This window comes from Formica exsecta, unplaced genomic scaffold (assembly GCF_003651465.1).
Source record: "Formica exsecta isolate Colony F162 unplaced genomic scaffold, ASM365146v1 scaffold482, whole genome shotgun sequence".
Classification (NCBI taxonomy): domain Eukaryota; kingdom Metazoa; phylum Arthropoda; class Insecta; order Hymenoptera; family Formicidae; genus Formica; species Formica exsecta.
The window spans coordinates 252,697-260,545 of NW_021852055.1; the positions used below are offsets into that span (position 1 = coordinate 252,697).

At 32.1% G+C, this 7,849-nt stretch overlaps 1 protein-coding gene across 1 annotated transcript in view; it reads left to right on the forward strand.

Annotated features, from left to right (window-relative positions):
* The first annotated feature begins 577 nt into the window (after window positions 1-577).
* The window catches only part of LOC115241408 (epidermal growth factor receptor kinase substrate 8), a 23,745-nt gene continuing 16,473 nt past the window's right edge, over window positions 578-7,849 (forward strand). Inside the window, exon 1 of the mRNA XM_029817156.1 lies at window positions 578-772. The gene's annotated coding sequence lies outside the window, so the exon portion shown is untranslated. The remainder of the gene's footprint in view (window positions 773-7,849) is intronic.

The window sequence follows — 7,849 nt, forward strand, 5'->3', positions numbered from 1 at the left end:
TTTTATTTTTGTACATATGCGCCACTTAAATATTCTATATTTTCAAATAAAAGGAATTAGATTTAAATTAATATTTGTTACATACAAGAGCGCGCGACATTTTAAATTGTTTCGTCATTTAACCAATCCGATCTACGAAACTGCATTCAACAGCATGCTTTCTATCTTTCTTCGAGTCACATTCTTTACGATCTCCCTTTATAACAAGTAGTTTTATTGGTTCGAGATACCAGTCTTCGGGTGCGTTCGTCTTGCATAGCGTCATCGTAGCGCCTCGCGTTACGTGTTTATAACAAAAAAATTCATATACTTTATTATTCGGTGCGATCCTTGGACAATGATATTATGTTACTCTAATTGCCGTTATAGTAAAACCTAGAAAAAAAAATAGAAATATTTTTGCAAGAATCACATCGGCCATTGCAATGTTGATTCTGGTGTACGATCCTGGTATGACCGCGGCGTAGATTGCCGATTCCAACGGGTCCGACCACCATATTGGTCTCGCTCCGCGTTCAGCCAATGATACGTTGCGTTACATGCGGCGCACCTGAGGCAGGTAAGGATGCGTAGATCGACGGCGATCGGTCGGATTAGTCGCCGGAGTATTTGCGGTCAAGCATGTTCGGGACGTAATTTTGCCGCGTGTCTCTCTGTCGTCTCGAATCCGAAAGCTTCCCCCTCTTCCCCCTACCTACCCCTCTCCGAACCATCTGTCACCGTCTCTGGATGCGTGTATACATTGGGCGTGTTGTGAAAAATTTGTAAATAGGTAAGTAAGCTCCTTCCTTCTCGCGCGAATATTGCGTGCACGAGATGATCTCGTGTGTCTTTTCATTAAGGATAAGTACAATACGGTTAGAATCTCGCATCGAGGTATTCATGCATTACTCCGAGAATTACCGAACGCGAGATTAATGCTGCACCAATCGTTGCAACGAGCCGGGACGAATCATCCGGTCACGCGCACCTGTTGCCATCTTCCGCACCGTGCATGGCCGCGATGCGTGCTCGTATATGATGATGACGAGCAGACCTCAGCAAGCGCATGGCAAATAAAAATTGCTTGACAAAAAGCGCAGGCCATAACGTTTTAAGGAGAAACTAGATGGATCAAGTATGTCGAAAGTTATTAAACTTAATACATTTCGAGATTCATTATGAATTTAACATTGTACACACACACACACACACACGCGCGCGCGCGCGCGCACACGTACACGCACACGCACGCACGCACAAAAAGCATTTTTAGCTTTTTAAAATATAAAATTGAAAATTAATTTGTGAGTTAAAGTAAAGATTTGCCCTGAAGAGAATATAATTTAATCTCAAAATAGTATATATTATCTTATATCGAATTAACTTTTTTACAATGACTGTACCACAAAAATTTTCTAGTGACTAGTACACAAAAATTCATGAAAATAAGTATTTTAATTCTACAGGCCAAATCTTTATTTTACTTCATAAGTTAATTAATTATTTTATATTTTAAAAGGCTAAAAGTATGCCAATATGAGATTTAGTACGAATATCTTCTTTTCATCCGATGAGAACTGGTGTGTATTACAATGTGATATGATTGTTGGCAATACGAATATCTATCGCAACCGGAGGGGTCTATAAACGCAGAGTGAAGGAACATAAGAGTTAACATTTTGTTCGCTGTATAGCGTCGCGTTTTAACTTCGGATTATGATATCGACGAGAAGCTTGCGAATATGAAAAAAAACATGCAGAATTAAAGTTAAGAAGAACAAAATTTTGTTCGCGCTTTAATTTCGATTGACGTGAAAGTTTTAAGATTAAGTTTTAATCAAAGTTATAATTAAAAATCGGTTAAACAATATTAAAGAAATAAATTAACATGAATAATAAAATTAACAGATTATATCCATCGACATTTTAATTCTGAATCATAAATGAATGTGTTTAATTTGTTTATATATAACATAGTAGAAAAAATGTGTAATCTGTACATATATTTTTATTTTCATAAAATTTCGGGAAATAATTTGATATTTCGTATAAAAAAAGAGAGTATTTCTACGTATTAAAAATCATCTGCCCGTTTTTCTGACAGATTTACGAATAATTCTATCGGAATGTCGTATGTATGTATGTATGTGTGCGTGCGTGCGTGCCTGCGTATGCGTGTGCGTGTACGTGTGCGTATGTGTGTGCGTGTGCGTGTCTTGTGCTGCTGCCTACTATGCGTGTGACTATGCGCTTTCAATGACATTAAAATGGGCTTTATGTTGTTTTCTAGCGCAATTAACTAATTAAGTAATAATTAAAGATTGAAGTGCTTTTGAGATTAAGAAGGTAAGCTTCTTAATTGGATAGTATAACGTTTTAATTGTCGGATAGTTTATTGTATCTGGATCACGTATGATACGTTTAAATTTCTTTCGAGTCTTTTTCCATATCGATTTAATATTACAAAATGCAATTATAAAATCGAAATCTACAATATTAAAAAAACATTTATTCGTAAAAAATAACTAAAACCATTATATATTTCTTATTAGTTTTATTATTAAGAAAAAATCTTGAATATAAAATCGGCAACAAAAGTAGGAAGCAATGTTCAATTACAATTGAGAAAGTGACAAAACTTGAAAGAAGCTCCAGTTTGTATTAAATGCGAAATTTTTATGGGTGAATTTAATTTTTTTAGCGATGTTTATGGAAAAAATATTTTTTAATTGTAATATCGAGGATTAGCCATAAAGATTATTCCGTACGAATGTACTATATCTATAACGAGCGCGCGACATCGATCATTATAGCTATTGTAGTATTGATTCGCCAATTCTTATCGGACTATCATTATCGGGATCTGTGTGTGATGATCTGATGATTCACCGATTGCCGACCTTTGATCATCCTTTTTTATTCTACTTAATTGTATTACGTATAATTTCTAACGCTTATCGACGATAAGTATTTAGTCAAGGTAAATCACAATCTACATTTTACAATTTTATATATTTATTATTTATAAATAACAATTATATATAAAACAATAGTTAATTATATATTTGTGTGTATATACAAATATAGTTATCTATATATGTAGTTATGTATATGTAGTTATCTATATATGTAGTTAGTTCATCATATTTTATTATAATGTTATGATATGATTTCATATAATTATAACATGATAATGATTCTAATATGTACGATATTTGATATTCGATATTCGATATGTCGATATGTCGATATTCTTATATAATTTGATTGTGTGTGAAGTTTAAATTTATATACACATACATATATAATTATATATTATCTCAAACTTAAAAACAATACTTGGATCAAAATAAAAATTATATGAATATAATATGGATGTTCATCCCTTACGAAGGTGAATTACAGTAATAATATTCATCATAATTTGCGAACGTTTATCCTGTTCAATTTCTTCTTGTCACGGTATCTCTTTCGATTTTCTCAAATATATACATATATATAATATAAGAAACGATCATTTGTTAAAACTTAGGAGCGCAGCATCGTTATTTGTAAATAGGAATCGGTAACCCCGTGGAATCATGCGAAAGTCGCGAATGTCAGCATCTTTTCATTGAACGAGTAAGTAAAAGTTCATGATGGACATCGCCAGACGAGAAGAGCTGTAAACATTCCTCAGTCTTCCATTAAACTTTAATCCCGTGTCGCTGCTCGCCCGTGACATTTGCGATCTGCATTCTCATGTCGTGTCACAACACAACTACATTGTTCGCCATTTAATCAGTAATGACCGCGATGTACATACATAATCGGCGACGAATGACTTTGTCATATTATTATATTGCATGGAACATGTTTTCACGCATGTTTACATTCAGTCGGACATACGTAATCGATGTCGAGATTGACGTTTTCGTTGCCGAGATCAGGCAAAAATTTTGTTCCAAACGGCCGACGACGATATATATAATTTATTTTGTATCATGACAGGGAAAAGATATCTGGTACATATGTAATCCGCTTGAGCTCATTAGAGCGATGGTCTCGTCGTATCATCTCTCGTATCCCATCGTCGAACGACACCTGTAATTCACGCCTATGAAATGCCTACGTAATCTCCCACGTGAAACTAGTGACACAGATCGCGAATGCTTATTACTGTGCATATGACTTCCCCTCATTTCGATATTCGTGATAGATTAACGTATAAATCAAGATGTTTATTTTTATAAAATATACTAAATCTATATTTCTAATGAGACACACACACGCGCGCGCGCGCGCGCACACGTACACGCACACGCACGCACGCACAAAAAGCATTTTTAGCTTTTTAAAATATAAAATTGAAAATTAATTTGTGAGTTAAAGTAAAGATTTGCCCTGAAGAGAATATAATTTAATCTCAAAATAGTATATATTATCTTATATCGAATTAACTTTTTTACAATGACTGTACCACAAAAATTTTCTAGTGACTAGTACACAAAAATTCATGAAAATAAGTATTTTAATTCTACAGGCCAAATCTTTATTTTACTTCATAAGTTAATTAATTATTTTATATTTTAAAAGGCTAAAAGTATGCCAATATGAGATTTAGTACGAATATCTTCTTTTCATCCGATGAGAACTGGTGTGTATTACAATGTGATATGATTGTTGGCAATACGAATATCTATCGCAACCGGAGGGGTCTATAAACGCAGAGTGAAGGAACATAAGAGTTAACATTTTGTTCGCTGTATAGCGTCGCGTTTTAACTTCGGATTATGATATCGACGAGAAGCTTGCGAATATGAAAAAAAACATGCAGAATTAAAGTTAAGAAGAACAAAATTTTGTTCGCGCTTTAATTTCGATTGACGTGAAAGTTTTAAGATTAAGTTTTAATCAAAGTTATAATTAAAAATCGGTTAAACAATATTAAAGAAATAAATTAACATGAATAATAAAATTAACAGATTATATCCATCGACATTTTAATTCTGAATCATAAATGAATGTGTTTAATTTGTTTATATATAACATAGTAGAAAAAATGTGTAATCTGTACATATATTTTTATTTTCATAAAATTTCGGGAAATAATTTGATATTTCGTATAAAAAAAGAGAGTATTTCTACGTATTAAAAATCATCTGCCCGTTTTTCTGACAGATTTACGAATAATTCTATCGGAATGTCGTATGTATGTATGTGTGCGTGCGTGCGTGCCTGCGTATGCGTGTGCGTGTACGTGTGCGTATGTGTGTGCGTGTGCGTGTCTTGTGCTGCTGCCTACTATGCGTGTGACTATGCGCTTTCAATGACATTAAAATGGGCTTTATGTTGTTTTCTAGCGCAATTAACTAATTAAGTAATAATTAAAGATTGAAGTGCTTTTGAGATTAAGAAGGTAAGCTTCTTAATTGGATAGTATAACGTTTTAATTGTCGGATAGTTTATTGTATCTGGATCACGTATGATACGTTTAAATTTCTTTCGAGTCTTTTTCCATATCGATTTAATATTACAAAATGCAATTATAAAATCGAAATCTACAATATTAAAAAAACATTTATTCGTAAAAAATAACTAAAACCATTATATATTTCTTATTAGTTTTATTATTAAGAAAAAATCTTGAATATAAAATCGGCAACAAAAGTAGGAAGCAATGTTCAATTACAATTGAGAAAGTGACAAAACTTGAAAGAAGCTCCAGTTTGTATTAAATGCGAAATTTTTATGGGTGAATTTAATTTTTTTAGCGATGTTTATGGAAAAAATATTTTTTAATTGTAATATCGAGGATTAGCCATAAAGATTATTCCGTACGAATGTACTATATCTATAACGAGCGCGCGACATCGATCATTATAGCTATTGTAGTATTGATTCGCCAATTCTTATCGGACTATCATTATCGGGATCTGTGTGTGATGATCTGATGATTCACCGATTGCCGACCTTTGATCATCCTTTTTTATTCTACTTAATTGTATTACGTATAATTTCTAACGCTTATCGACGATAAGTATTTAGTCAAGGTAAATCACAATCTACATTTTACAATTTTATATATTTATTATTTATAAATAACAATTATATATAAAACAATAGTTAATTATATATTTGTGTGTATATACAAATATAGTTATCTATATATGTAGTTATGTATATGTAGTTATCTATATATGTAGTTAGTTCATCATATTTTATTATAATGTTATGATATGATTTCATATAATTATAACATGATAATGATTCTAATATGTACGATATTTGATATTCGATATTCGATATGTCGATATGTCGATATTCTTATATAATTTGATTGTGTGTGAAGTTTAAATTTATATACACATACATATATAATTATATATTATCTCAAACTTAAAAACAATACTTGGATCAAAATAAAAATTATATGAATATAATATGGATGTTCATCCCTTACGAAGGTGAATTACAGTAATAATATTCATCATAATTTGCGAACGTTTATCCTGTTCAATTTCTTCTTGTCACGGTATCTCTTTCGATTTTCTCAAATATATACATATATATAATATAAGAAACGATCATTTGTTAAAACTTAGGAGCGCAGCATCGTTATTTGTAAATAGGAATCGGTAACCCCGTGGAATCATGCGAAAGTCGCGAATGTCAGCATCTTTTCATTGAACGAGTAAGTAAAAGTTCATGATGGACATCGCCAGACGAGAAGAGCTGTAAACATTCCTCAGTCTTCCATTAAACTTTAATCCCGTGTCGCTGCTCGCCCGTGACATTTGCGATCTGCATTCTCATGTCGTGTCACAACACAACTACATTGTTCGCCATTTAATCAGTAATGACCGCGATGTACATACATAATCGGCGACGAATGACTTTGTCATATTATTATATTGCATGGATCATGTTTTCACGCATGTTTACATTCAGTCGGACATACGTAATCGATGTCGAGATTGACGTTTTCGTTGCCGAGATCAGGCAAAAATTTTGTTCCAAACGGCCGACGACGATATATATAATTTATTTTGTATCATGACAGGGAAAAGATATCTGGTACATATGTAATCCGCTTGAGCTCATTAGAGCGATGGTCTCGTCGTATCATCTCTCGTATCCCATCGTCGAACGACACCTGTAATTCACGCCTATGAAATGCCTACGTAATCTCCCACGTGAAACTAGTGACACAGATCGCGAATGCTTATTACTGTGCATATGACTTCCCCTCATTTCGATATTCGTGATAGATTAACGTATAAATCAAGATGTTTATTTTTATAAAATATACTAAATCTATATTTCTAATGAGATTGCAATACAATTTAATTTGAATATGTATTTTCTTCGATGAAACATAAAGCACGAAGATTATTGATATAATAATGTTACTATGGTTTTCTATTTAAAAATGATATTTTGTTGTTATTATTATTATGGAAAAATTAAATAATTTTATTGATAGTTTTTAATATAAAAATGCTACTTTTTTATTATTATTATGGAAAAATCAAAGATTTTTAAAATCCTTAAAAAATGAAAATTTTATTTCTATTTTTAATTTAATATTTTATAGTGTAATGTAATTTTGAAAATGGCGTTGAATTTACCTATGTGAAGTTGGCACCCCACTTTTAATAAATAAAGTTTTTACTACAGAAAATGATAGTATTTCGTTTGTAGTTGTTTGTAGTAAAAATATTTTTGTTTGTAGTTCGACCCATAAATAAATAAAAAAATTTTTTAAAATGACTGTCACCCGACTTTAAGATATCTCAAATCCGCTTTCGCCATTCGTTTTAGAATTGTTTGTAGTTGTTTGTAGTGATTTTGCTTTCGTTTGTAGTTGAATAGTTTAAAAGTTATG